Source organism: Panthera onca, chromosome F1, assembly GCF_046562875.1.
Source record: "Panthera onca isolate mPanOnc1 chromosome F1, mPanOnc1 haplotype 2, whole genome shotgun sequence".
Taxonomy (NCBI): domain Eukaryota; kingdom Metazoa; phylum Chordata; class Mammalia; order Carnivora; family Felidae; genus Panthera; species Panthera onca.
In genome coordinates, this window is record NC_138355.1 from 66185417 (window position 1) to 66198335 (window position 12919).

A 12919-nucleotide genomic window follows, 5' to 3' on the forward strand; every position below is an offset into this window, starting at 1 on the left:
ACGCACCCACCCCACCGTCACCCCGTGCTTCCCCCCCCCCCCCCCGGCCCCAGTCCATTCTCTCCACACCCTCCCGAGGCGGCCCACACGATCCTCCACCTGGGGGCCTTCCCCTGGCCACACCTACCTGCCTGCCTGTCTGCCTCCCGGGAGCCATACAGCCCAGCCGTCTGCTGGCCGGCCGGCGGCGTGGACCCCTCCCTTCTGTGGGCCTGGCTCACGAGTCCAAGCCGGGAAGGTGGCTGCAGGGAGCGGAAGCCCTAGACCCCCCCGGGCCATCCAGCCGGGCGCCACAGCGCATCTCCTGGCTCGGGGAGGCCGCCGGCCGGCCACTCCGCCCCAGCGTTCCTCCCGGATCCAAGATCGCCCTCCTGGCTCCCAACCTGTCAAGGCACCGAGCCGGACCCCTAGGGAGAGCCGCCGGCCAACGCGCTCAGGCCTTTGCTCTCTCGGCCCCAGACGCACTCAGAGGCGCATGCGGCGCGACCTGGCCTCTAACTCCGACAGACGCCGGCGCGAGCGCAAACACACACACACACACACACACACACACACACACACACACACAGCCCACCCATCCCCGCCCCCGGCCCCACGGCTCCACACACGAGAGGTCCGTTCCCCACCCCGGCCGCCGGGACACACACTGCACGCGCGAGAAAACCATCCGCCAAACGGACTTTGGCTCGGGGCTGGGAGTAGCTGAAGGCAAGGTCCCTCGCCTGCCTGCACCTGCCACAGATGGCTCCGGCTGTTTGGGGTTCGGGCGCTGGCCAGGCTGGGTCCGGCTCCTGGCTGCCTCTGGCGACACGGGCAGGCTGTGGCGGTGGCCCTGGACGAGGGACAAAGCACAGGATGAGCCCAGTCCGCCTCCGTGCCTTCCTCTGCCCGGAGGCCCGCGCCGCGCCGCGCCGCGCCGCGCCCCAGGGGCTGGCTCTCCGCGTGCCTGGAGCCTGTCTTGCAGACCGCCCGCCTCCTGCTCCCACGGGGTAGACGCTCACGCTCACGCTCACGCTCACGCTCACTACTGGCGGGGACCGGCGACGGAGGCGGCCGGCGCCGCTGGGGAAGCCCTCTGTGGACCACGTCCGTGGGTGCATGGGTGGTTCAGTGGTAGAATTCTCGCCTGCCACGCGGGAGGCCCGGGTTCGATTCCCGGCCCATGCAACGCGCCATCCCCTTTTGGCCCCGCAGCGCCAACTGCGCGCTACGCTTCCTCTCTCCCTGCTAAGCTGCCTCTCTCCCAGCTTCAGAGCACCTGGCCAAAGCCACCTCTGCTCCTCTCTGGGGGCCCGCCCACGCCCCATCCCGTCCCCGCCCCTGCCGCACATTCCCTTCCTCCTCCCTGGCTCGCTCGCCCTGGGGACAAGGGACAAAACTCCGCCCGGGAGCCAAGGGCCCATCCGCGCCCGCCCACACACCTGCTTTGCCCTTCTTCTCTTTAACGACGCTCGCCTCGCTCCAGTCTCCCGATTCACTGCAAGGAACGCATCCACGCACCAACTCGCCGCTGCCACCCACAAGCTCCTCCCCTTCCCTCGGCACCACCTCGCGCCCCCGCCCCTGCCACCAGCCCCCAACCCCCCCCCCCAACGCGCGCGCGCGCGCGCGCACACACACACACACACACACACACACACACACACACACACAGGCTCTGGCTCACTCTATCCACACTCCAGAAATCCTCCCCTTTTGCAACACCGGCAGAAACCAAGCTGCCACGCCTAGGTGCGCTATACATCCCATTGTCCGGGAGGGTCGCCCACAGACTCCAGGTGGCACCGACACCCGCACCCGCAGGACCCCAGCGTGCCTAACGTCAGGGTCGTGCAGGCCCTTGATTCTCTGCGTCCCGATTCGCCGCCGCCGCTACCGTGCCAACGCGGCTTCCTCTTCCACCGCTAGAGCCGCCCACGGCACCAAAGGCCACCGCCGTCCTCCATCCCTCTCCCACCCCGACCTCCACCCCTCCACACACACCCACACCCACACCCACACGCACACGCACACACACGCAAAAGCAAGGACTCCGAGGAAACTTCCGGCGGGCACGGGAAGCACCCGGAGACCCACGGCCGCCGCGGCCCCTCCGCACCGGTGCAGGGGGGGCGTCCGGTTGAAGCGAGTGTGCCCCAGCAGGTGTGCGCGGCGCACCGGCTGGCCGCTTGGCCTCGAGAGGGGACACCTCTGATCACAGAGCAAATCCCTGGCGGACAAGGGTGTCCAAGATGGGGCGGGAAGGAGACTGAGGCGTGCGATGGCCCGTGGGAGGCATCCACAGAAGAGGACGGATACAGGGGTGGACAGAGGGACTGACGGCGCCTATCATGGCGAGGCACGGGGCGAGGCGGGATGGGAAACTGTGAAAAGCGCAACTGTAGAAAGTGTGCGTGAGTGGGGGCGGGGGTGGAGGACGCCGCTCATCGGGGGTGGGGGGGTGGGGCGCGGAGGTGTTGAAAGGGACCTCTGGGTAACACGCTGGCCCCTGTGCCAAAGGATGCAGGGGACCGACGTGTCCTGCAATTGGAATGACAAGTTGGCGACGAGTGCGCCCAGTCCCCCGGGGTGACTGCACCGCCAGCCACCTGCCTGGCTGCCGGGGTTTCTTCCCCCGCGGTTCCCACGACACCTCCCCGCTGTGTCACCTCCAGTGCCCGGGGGGACCGGGCCGGGCCCGGATGCCTCTTCCCTCCTCCACCTCCCGGGCCCCGGCGGTCGGACTGTGCGCTCCCATCGGGGCCCAAGACCACCGTGCCCATGGGGTCTGCTCTCCGGCGCCGGGGAGAGACGCAGCCAGCCAGGTCGTGGCGCTCCCGCCCGGCGTGGGGCAGGGAAGCCGCCCGAGAGGTCGCAGGCCCGAGGGGGGCGAGGGAGGCAAGGCCCGGGGGGCTCGGCCAGGTGACGGGACTCAGGGCTGCGCGTGGCTCACCTGCCCCACGCGCCCAGCACCGCCACCGCGGGCGCCTCGGGAGGGAGGACGGGATGGCTCGTCAGCCTGGCCAGCTAGGAGCGCCACCGGCGGGGGCGGTGGGGGTCCGAGCACACTCGGGGGGCCGGGGCCTCTGCGCACACTGGTGGTCCCGGCGGGGGACAGAGGTCGCCCCGGCCACTCGCGTCTCGGGCTGTGGAAGCGAAGGAGCCAGGCGAGCGCGTGCGCGGGGGGGCGAAGGGGAGAGGCGATGCCGAGGGCCTCCAGAGGGCCAGCCAGGCCAAAAAGCTCGGAGGGGCCGAGGTGGCAGGGCGAGGCTTGGGCTGCCCGTGGGGGCGTGGCAGGTGGCCTTGTGCGCACACCGCCGCGGCCGCCGCCGTCGTCGTCGTCGTCGTCGTCGTCGTCGCCGCGGCGGCGGGGCCCACGACAAGCTAGCCACCTGTGGCCTGGCGTGCTGGCGTGGGCTAAAAGGGGGTGGTGCGGGTGCACTGGGGACCGGACGGTGGGTGGGTCGGCCTGGCAGGCCGGGAGGGGAGGCCCCGGAGGGCCAGAGGAAGAAGAAAGGCTTCCCTGACCGGGAATCGAACCCGGGCCGCGGCGGTGAGAGCGCCGAATCCTAACCACTAGACCACCAGGGAGCGACAGGCTGCGCGCCTGGCCTGCACCCCCTGGACCCAGCGCCTCCATTCCACCCACGCGGCTCCGCTTGGGCCCCGAGGCCCCTGCCTCTGCACGTCCAGCCGCCCGCGGGCCCCACGCAGTCCACCCGGCCCGCTGGCAGCACCCGCAAAACGCTGCGCGCCGGTCGCCCTCGCACCCGCACGCCGGCCGCCTCGGGCCACGTGCCCAGCGCCCAGCGGCCGGCACTGCCGTCCCCCACTGCCAGCGCCCGGCGGGCCTGGCCAGGAGGGCCCCGGAGGGGCGCAAAAGGTCGGCCGGCTGCGTTGGCCGGGAATCGAACCCGGGTCAACTGCTTGGAAGGCAGCTATGCTCACCACTATACCACCAACGCTGCACGGCCCGGGCCGGCCCGACGCGGCCGGCCCAGGGTGCGCTCCGGCGCCTTGTCGCCTTGGCGCTCTCTCGCCGCCGCCGCCGCCGCCGCCGCCGCCGCCCGGCGCAGCCCTGCCCCGACGTCCCGGCCGGCCGCAGCTCTGCCCGGCCACCACGGGCTCCGGCCACCACGGGCTCCGGCCGCCCGGAGCCCCAGCCTCGCCCCTCCGACTCCGCTGCGCCGGCCGGTCGCCGGGCACGCCCGCCCGCCCACCTGCCCGCCCGGCGCCCGGCGCCCGGCGCCCACCGCCGCCCGCCTCTGGAGGGCGCTCTGGCCGCCTGGCCGCTCTCGGGCCCTCGGAGGCCGGCTGGGGAGCCCCGCCACGCCCCCGGCCCGGCGTCTTCCGCGTCCTCCGCGGCCCGCAGCTAGCGGCCCGGCCCGGCCCCGCGCGGGAAGGAGCAGAGGGGGCGGCCGCCAGGCCACACACACCACGTCCCGCATCCACACGGGACCGGACCCATCTGCCTCCCACCCGACCCACACCCACGGCGGCTGGGCGGCTGCGCGGCTGCGCGGCTGCGCGGCTGGGCGGCACGTCGCCAAGGAGCTCGCTGTGGCTGCCGCGGGGACCGCACGAGGCCCCGGCTGCGCGGTGGCGACCCAGCGTCCGGCCTCGAGCCACGCAAAGGGCTGGGCCCGGTGGACGGTGGGCAGGCCGGGCACGCGCCGCCGGCCGGACGACGGACGGCCGAGAAGAAGCGCCCCTGCCCCTCCCTCGGGAGCAAGAGGTGGGACCCAGAGCTGCGCAGGCCTCCAAAAAGGGCGTCTTGCCTCCCCGTCGGGGAATCGAACCCCGGTCTCCCGCGTGACAGGCGGGGATACTCACCACTATACTAACGAGGACGGCGGCGGCCGGCCACCCGGGCGCCCGCCCGACCCCTCTCCGGCTGCCCCTGCCCGCCCTCGACGCCCTGCCCTGCACGGGCGCCCGGCCCGGGCCACGCCCCACCCGACCCCACCCCCGCTTCGGCCCCCTCTCCCGCACGGCAGCCCCCGGCCCCGACTCGGAGTCCACCCGCACCCGGGCCCACACACGGACCCGGACGGCGCTCAGTACTCCCAACGAGCGCTGCCTCTCTCTCGTCTGCCAGGCGGGCATCGCGCCGGGAGAAAAGGCCCCAGACGGCAAGCGGGGCTGCGAGGGCCAGGGCGAGGGCGAGGGCGAGGGCGAGGGCGAGGAAGGCGGGGTGGGGAGCAGGGCAAGGGGCGCCGACGCTGGACGGGGCCTGCAGGGAGCTGGGGGTGGGGGTGCGACAGCGACGGGAGCCGCGCTGGCGGCGGCGGCGGCGGCGGCGGCGGCGGCGGCGAGGCGGCTGGCGGTGCTCCTCCGGGGCCGCCGCGCGTGGCTCGCCCCTTGCGCACCCACACAGCCGCCAGCCAGGCGCCATGACGGCCAAGGACACCAGCGTTAGCGCCGCGTCCCAGCCAGGCCAGCGGCGACGCGCCCACACCCGCCGTCAGGATGGCCGAGCGGTCTAAGGCGCTGCGTTCAGGTCGCAGTCTCCCCTGGAGGCGTGGGTTCGAATCCCACTCCTGACACGCCCACCTTTTGGCCCGCCCCACACAGCAGCCACGCCACCCGGGCCTGGACCACACCCTCTCGCCGCCGCGGCCCGCCTCGCACCCGAGCACGCGCTGCCCAGGACCGAGCTCCAACCCCTCCACCCTCGCCGCCTCGGGCTCGGAGCGCGCCCGCGCGCCCGCGCGCGCGCGCGCACACACACACACACACACACACGCACTCCCCGGCGACTCGAGCGCCTTTCCCACACCCGCGGGCTTCGCTGACTTCGCACCTGCTGCTTTCTGGAGGCTCTTTGGTCCTCCTTCTCGCCTATTCCCGCCCCTGCCCTCGTCACCCCGGCACTCGCGGACCAGCCCAGGCTGCAAAGCTCCCCGCGCTTCCCGCTCCCACTTGTGGCCGCTGGACAGCGCCTGGCTCTTTCTTACAGCCAGCCGTCCGCTTCCGCCGCCACCGGGAACACGCACCCACCCCACCGTCACCCCGTGCTTCCCCCCCCCCCCCCCCGGCCCCAGTCCATTCTCTCCACACCCTCCCGAGGCGGCCCACACGATCCTCCACCTGGGGGCCTTCCCCTGGCCACACCTACCTGCCTGCCTGTCTGCCTCCCGGGAGCCATACAGCCCAGCCGTCTGCTGGCCGGCCGGCGGCGTGGACCCCTCCCTTCTGTGGGCCTGGCTCACGAGTCCAAGCCGGGAAGGTGGCTGCAGGGAGCGGAAGCCCTAGACCCCCCCGGGCCATCCAGCCGGGCGCCACAGCGCATCTCCTGGCTCGGGGAGGCCGCCGGCCGGCCACTCCGCCCCAGCGTTCCTCCCGGATCCAAGATCGCCCTCCTGGCTCCCAACCTGTCAAGGCACCGAGCCGGACCCCTAGGGAGAGCCGCCGGCCAACGCGCTCAGGCCTTTGCTCTCTCGGCCCCAGACGCACTCAGAGGCGCATGCGGCGCGACCTGGCCTCTAACTCCGACAGACGCCGGCGCGAGCGCAAACACACACACACACACACACACACACACACACACACACACAGCCCACCCATCCCCGCCCCCGGCCCCACGGCTCCACACACGAGAGGTCCGTTCCCCACCCCGTCCGCCGGGACACACACTGCACGCGCGAGAAAACCATCCGCCAAACGGACTTTGGCTCGGGGCTGGGAGTAGCTGAAGGCAAGGTCCCTCGCCTGCCTGCACCTGCCACAGATGGCTCCGGCTGTTTGGGGTTCGGGCGCTGGCCAGGCTGGGTCCGGCTCCTGGCTGCCTCTGGCGACACGGGCAGGCTGTGGCGGTGGCCCTGGACGAGGGACAAAGCACAGGATGAGCCCAGTCCGCCTCCGTGCCTTCCTCTGCCCGGAGGCCCGCGCCGCGCCGCGCCGCGCCGCGCCCCAGGGGCTGGCTCTCCGCGTGCCTGGAGCCTGTCTTGCAGACCGCCCGCCTCCTGCTCCCACGGGGTAGACGCTCACGCTCACGCTCACGCTCACGCTCACTACTGGCGGGGACCGGCGACGGAGGCGGCCGGCGCCGCTGGGGAAGCCCTCTGTGGACCACGTCCGTGGGTGCATGGGTGGTTCAGTGGTAGAATTCTCGCCTGCCACGCGGGAGGCCCGGGTTCGATTCCCGGCCCATGCAACGCGCCATCCCCTTTTGGCCCCGCAGCGCCAACTGCGCGCTACGCTTCCTCTCTCCCTGCTAAGCTGCCTCTCTCCCAGCTTCAGAGCACCTGGCCAAAGCCACCTCTGCTCCTCTCTGGGGGCCCGCCCACGCCCCATCCCGTCCCCGCCCCTGCCGCACATTCCCTTCCTCCTCCCTGGCTCGCTCGCCCTGGGGACAAGGGACAAAACTCCGCCCGGGAGCCAAGGGCCCATCCGCGCCCGCCCACACACCTGCTTTGCCCTTCTTCTCTTTAACGACGCTCGCCTCGCTCCAGTCTCCCGATTCACTGCAAGGAACGCATCCACGCACCAACTCGCCGCTGCCACCCACAAGCTCCTCCCCTTCCCTCGGCACCACCTCGCGCCCCCGCCCCTGCCACCAGCCCCCAACCCCCCCCCCCAACGCGCGCGCGCGCGCGCGCACACACACACACACACACACACACACACACACACACACACAGGCTCTGGCTCACTCTATCCACACTCCAGAAATCCTCCCCTTTTGCAACACCGGCAGAAACCAAGCTGCCACGCCTAGGTGCGCTATACATCCCATTGTCCGGGAGGGTCGCCCACAGACTCCAGGTGGCACCGACACCCGCACCCGCAGGACCCCAGCGTGCCTAACGTCAGGGTCGTGCAGGCCCTTGATTCTCTGCGTCCCGATTCGCCGCCGCCGCTACCGTGCCAACGCGGCTTCCTCTTCCACCGCTAGAGCCGCCCACGGCACCAAAGGCCACCGCCGTCCTCCATCCCTCTCCCACCCCGACCTCCACCCCTCCACACACACCCACACCCACACCCACACGCACACGCACACACACGCAAAAGCAAGGACTCCGAGGAAACTTCCGGCGGGCACGGGAAGCACCCGGAGACCCACGGCCGCCGCGGCCCCTCCGCACCGGTGCAGGGGGGGCGTCCGGTTGAAGCGAGTGTGCCCCAGCAGGTGTGCGCGGCGCACCGGCTGGCCGCTTGGCCTCGAGAGGGGACACCTCTGATCACAGAGCAAATCCCTGGCGGACAAGGGTGTCCAAGATGGGGCGGGAAGGAGACTGAGGCGTGCGATGGCCCGTGGGAGGCATCCACAGAAGAGGACGGATACAGGGGTGGACAGAGGGACTGACGGCGCCTATCATGGCGAGGCACGGGGCGAGGCGGGATGGGAAACTGTGAAAAGCGCAACTGTAGAAAGTGTGCGTGAGTGGGGGCGGGGGTGGAGGACGCCGCTCATCGGGGGTGGGGGGGTGGGGCGCGGAGGTGTTGAAAGGGACCTCTGGGTAACACGCTGGCCCCTGTGCCAAAGGATGCAGGGGACCGACGTGTCCTGCAATTGGAATGACAAGTTGGCGACGAGTGCGCCCAGTCCCCCGGGGTGACTGCACCGCCAGCCACCTGCCTGGCTGCCGGGGTTTCTTCCCCCGCGGTTCCCACGACACCTCCCCGCTGTGTCACCTCCAGTGCCCGGGGGGACCGGGCCGGGCCCGGATGCCTCTTCCCTCCTCCACCTCCCGGGCCCCGGCGGTCGGACTGTGCGCTCCCATCGGGGCCCAAGACCACCGTGCCCATGGGGTCTGCTCTCCGGCGCCGGGGAGAGACGCAGCCAGCCAGGTCGTGGCGCTCCCGCCCGGCGTGGGGCAGGGAAGCCGCCCGAGAGGTCGCAGGCCCGAGGGGGGCGAGGGAGGCAAGGCCCGGGGGGCTCGGCCAGGTGACGGGACTCAGGGCTGCGCGTGGCTCACCTGCCCCACGCGCCCAGCACCGCCACCGCGGGCGCCTCGGGAGGGAGGACGGGATGGCTCGTCAGCCTGGCCAGCTAGGAGCGCCACCGGCGGGGGCGGTGGGGGTCCGAGCACACTCGGGGGGCCGGGGCCTCTGCGCACACTGGTGGTCCCGGCGGGGGACAGAGGTCGCCCCGGCCACTCGCGTCTCGGGCTGTGGAAGCGAAGGAGCCAGGCGAGCGCGTGCGCGGGGGGGCGAAGGGGAGAGGCGATGCCGAGGGCCTCCAGAGGGCCAGCCAGGCCAAAAAGCTCGGAGGGGCCGAGGTGGCAGGGCGAGGCTTGGGCTGCCCGTGGGGGCGTGGCAGGTGGCCTTGTGCGCACACCGCCGCGGCCGCCGCCGTCGTCGTCGTCGTCGTCGTCGTCGCCGCCGCGGCGGCGGGGCCCACGACAAGCTAGCCACCTGTGGCCTGGCGTGCTGGCGTGGGCTAAAAGGGGGTGGTGCGGGTGCACTGGGGACCGGACGGTGGGTGGGTCGGCCTGGCAGGCCGGGAGGGGAGGCCCCGGAGGGCCAGAGGAAGAAGAAAGGCTTCCCTGACCGGGAATCGAACCCGGGCCGCGGCGGTGAGAGCGCCGAATCCTAACCACTAGACCACCAGGGAGCGACAGGCTGCGCGCCTGGCCTGCACCCCCTGGACCCAGCGCCTCCATTCCACCCACGCGGCTCCGCTTGGGCCCCGAGGCCCCTGCCTCTGCACGTCCAGCCGCCCGCGGGCCCCACGCAGTCCACCCGGCCCGCTGGCAGCACCCGCAAAACGCTGCGCGCCGGTCGCCCTCGCACCCGCACGCCGGCCGCCTCGGGCCACGTGCCCAGCGCCCAGCGGCCGGCACTGCCGTCCCCCACTGCCAGCGCCCGGCGGGCCTGGCCAGGAGGGCCCCGGAGGGGCGCAAAAGGTCGGCCGGCTGCGTTGGCCGGGAATCGAACCCGGGTCAACTGCTTGGAAGGCAGCTATGCTCACCACTATACCACCAACGCTGCACGGCCCGGGCCGGCCCGACGCGGCCGGCCCAGGGTGCGCTCCGGCGCCTTGTCGCCTTGGCGCTCTCTCGCCGCCGCCGCCGCCGCCGCCGCCGCCCGGCGCAGCCCTGCCCCGACGTCCCGGCCGGCCGCAGCTCTGCCCGGCCACCACGGGCTCCGGCCACCACGGGCTCCGGCCGCCCGGAGCCCCAGCCTCGCCCCTCCGACTCCGCTGCGCCGGCCGGTCGCCGGGCACGCCCGCCCGCCCACCTGCCCGCCCGGCGCCCGGCGCCCGGCGCCCACCGCCGCCCGCCTCTGGAGGGCGCTCTGGCCGCCTGGCCGCTCTCGGGCCCTCGGAGGCCGGCTGGGGAGCCCCGCCACGCCCCCGGCCCGGCGTCTTCCGCGTCCTCCGCGGCCCGCAGCTAGCGGCCCGGCCCGGCCCCGCGCGGGAAGGAGCAGAGGGGGCGGCCGCCAGGCCACACACACCACGTCCCGCATCCACACGGGACCGGACCCATCTGCCTCCCACCCGACCCACACCCACGGCGGCTGGGCGGCTGCGCGGCTGCGCGGCTGCGCGGCTGGGCGGCACGTCGCCAAGGAGCTCGCTGTGGCTGCCGCGGGGACCGCACGAGGCCCCGGCTGCGCGGTGGCGACCCAGCGTCCGGCCTCGAGCCACGCAAAGGGCTGGGCCCGGTGGACGGTGGGCAGGCCGGGCACGCGCCGCCGGCCGGACGACGGACGGCCGAGAAGAAGCGCCCCTGCCCCTCCCTCGGGAGCAAGAGGTGGGACCCAGAGCTGCGCAGGCCTCCAAAAAGGGCGTCTTGCCTCCCCGTCGGGGAATCGAACCCCGGTCTCCCGCGTGACAGGCGGGGATACTCACCACTATACTAACGAGGACGGCGGCGGCCGGCCACCCGGGCGCCCGCCCGACCCCTCTCCGGCTGCCTCCCCACGCCTGCCCCTGCCCGCCCTCGACGCCCTGCCCTGCACGGGCGCCCGGCCCGGGCCACCCCCTTCCCGACTCCACACCTCTGGCTTCGCTCTCCTTCCCCGCAGGGCATTTCTGGCCCGACTCGCAGGGGACGCAGATCCACTCACGGACCTGTTTGCGCTCGGTACTTCCAGCACGCTGCCTTTTGCCAGCAATGCGGGCATCGCGCCGGAAAGGAGGACGCGGTGTGTCGATGAACGACGGCAGTGGTGTTGGTTCCGGGCGGCGGAACCAGCCTGGCAGAGGTGGAGTCCTCCCTGCGGCGATTACTGTGTCCCACGGGAGTGGTGGGTTAGGAGGAATGGGAGAACTGAGACCACCGTGGAATCTGAACCTGGTTGTGAAAAGCAAATTCTCGCCACGTCCCTGCATTGGGACCATCAGGCAATGATAGTGAGAGAGCACGCAGATACAGGTGGAGCCGGTGAGGGAGATCCAACCCCAAGCAGGTGGGAGCCTGTGCATCACCCGGGAGGACAGAGTGGACTTCTCGTGTGCGTGTTTTTCCAGTTGCGTGACTGATACCCTCCCTCATATGGCCCAGCGGCCAGCGTGTTACCCAGAAGTACCGTCCTCCCCCTCCTCTCCCCACCCCCATCCCTCGTTCCACTTGCCCGCCACCAAGATTTCACTTACTAGTTTCCCGTTCCTGCCTTACCTTACACCTAGCCGGGATCTTCCCGTTCCTTCTCACCAGCTCCGTACCCTTCTTCTATGGGTGCTCTCCAAGGTGAATCGCACCCTCCTTCGTTGTGTGCAACTTGTATCCCAGTGCGACGTGCATTACATTAAAACTATTTAATATATCCTCCTTATACTAGCTTGTCTTGACTTCTTTAGTTTTTCCTTTCTCTGAAGACCTTTTATTTTGATTTTTTTCCCTTTTTCAGAACTCCTCCCTTTTGCCAATCTTTTTCACACCACTTGATTTTTTCCCCCCCATCCGGCATCCTGGCTATATTGCAAATAGTGCCTCATATTGTTTGTGATCCTGGGAAATCAGTTCTGTGCTCTGTATTTTCTGTATTTTCTTCCTAGGCTTTTAGCTTCTGGTCATATGGGAAAGCTGGCTTTCACTTCAGTACCCATGTATTCTCTGAAGCTACTGGGCTTTCTTCCTTAGTACAGGACGTGGATCCTCAGAGCCTGGTAAGAAAATATATGGGTGGGAAAAAGCCCTTCGGGTCTGTTGACTCAGCCATCTGCCATGACCCCTGTACCTCTAGGTAACTTGGCCTGTGAATTTTTATAAAATCTTTTGAGTCAACTGAAGATGTATCCCTGAGGAACCAGTGTGTTTCAGTCATATCTGCTTTGTTGTCTAGCAGAGAAATGGCATGCTAATATTTTCTACTTCGTGAAGATGACTTTGATCTGGTTTTACAAGCAGCTGAAGTTTCCACCTGTTTACATCTAGAAGACTAACTATATGAGGTGTACCTGTACTCGTGTTTTTCTGAGCCTAAGTCTGTGTAATGAACGATCTGTGTTTCTCTAGCCAGGAATTTCTGAGTCACGGTATCTACCCCTGGAAATGCCAGAGGGTTTCTCCAAATGCCCACAGGCTCTACAAAATTCTGAAAATTTACCTGTTCTTAGAATTTCATCCAATCAGTCAAATTACGTTCATTACTAAAACTTATTTTCTTGGTTCAAAGTAACTTGCAGATTGGTTTCAATGTAAAACATTTTAGTTGTATCAAAACCGCAATGAGATACCACCTCACACCTGTCAGAATGGCTCACATTAACAACTCAGGCAACAACACAACGTTGGGGAGGATGCAGAGAAAGAGGATCTCTTTTGCACTGCTGGTGGGAATGCAAACTGGTGCAGCCACTCTGGAAAATAGTATGGAGGTTCCTCAAAAAATTAAAAATAGAACTACCCTATGACCCAGCAATTGCACTACTAGGTATTTATCCAAGGATATAGGTGTGCTGTTTCAAAGGGGCACATGCACCCCAATGTTTATAGCAGCGCTATCGACAATAGTCAAAGGATGGAAAGAGCCCAAATGTCCATCGATG

General features: G+C 69.2%; 9 non-coding genes across 9 annotated transcripts; 3 read left to right on the plus strand and 6 right to left on the minus strand.

The window, feature by feature from the left end:
- Positions 1–1096: 1096 nt before the first annotated feature.
- TRNAG-GCC (transfer RNA glycine (anticodon GCC)) lies at positions 1097–1167 on the plus strand. Its single transcript has one exon. It is a non-coding gene; the product is annotated as a tRNA-Gly (tRNA).
- Positions 1168–3498: 2331 nt separating this feature from the next.
- On the minus strand, positions 3499–3570 carry TRNAE-CUC (transfer RNA glutamic acid (anticodon CUC)). Its single transcript has one exon. It is a non-coding gene; the product is annotated as a tRNA-Glu (tRNA).
- Positions 3571–3872: 302 nt separating this feature from the next.
- TRNAG-UCC (transfer RNA glycine (anticodon UCC)) lies at positions 3873–3944 on the minus strand. Its single transcript has one exon. It is a non-coding gene; the product is annotated as a tRNA-Gly (tRNA).
- An 813-nt stretch (positions 3945–4757) lies between these two features.
- TRNAD-GUC (transfer RNA aspartic acid (anticodon GUC)) lies at positions 4758–4829 on the minus strand. Its single transcript has one exon. It is a non-coding gene; the product is annotated as a tRNA-Asp (tRNA).
- Positions 4830–5442: 613 nt separating this feature from the next.
- On the plus strand, positions 5443–5525 carry TRNAL-CAG (transfer RNA leucine (anticodon CAG)). Its single transcript has one exon. It is a non-coding gene; the product is annotated as a tRNA-Leu (tRNA).
- Positions 5526–7064: 1539 nt separating this feature from the next.
- On the plus strand, positions 7065–7135 carry TRNAG-GCC (transfer RNA glycine (anticodon GCC)). The gene has a single exon. It is a non-coding gene; the product is annotated as a tRNA-Gly (tRNA).
- A 2331-nt stretch (positions 7136–9466) lies between these two features.
- On the minus strand, positions 9467–9538 carry TRNAE-CUC (transfer RNA glutamic acid (anticodon CUC)). Its single transcript has one exon. It is a non-coding gene; the product is annotated as a tRNA-Glu (tRNA).
- A 302-nt stretch (positions 9539–9840) lies between these two features.
- TRNAG-UCC (transfer RNA glycine (anticodon UCC)) lies at positions 9841–9912 on the minus strand. The gene has a single exon. It is a non-coding gene; the product is annotated as a tRNA-Gly (tRNA).
- An 810-nt stretch (positions 9913–10722) lies between these two features.
- On the minus strand, positions 10723–10794 carry TRNAD-GUC (transfer RNA aspartic acid (anticodon GUC)). Its single transcript has one exon. It is a non-coding gene; the product is annotated as a tRNA-Asp (tRNA).
- Between the last annotated feature and the right edge of the window lie 2125 nt (positions 10795–12919).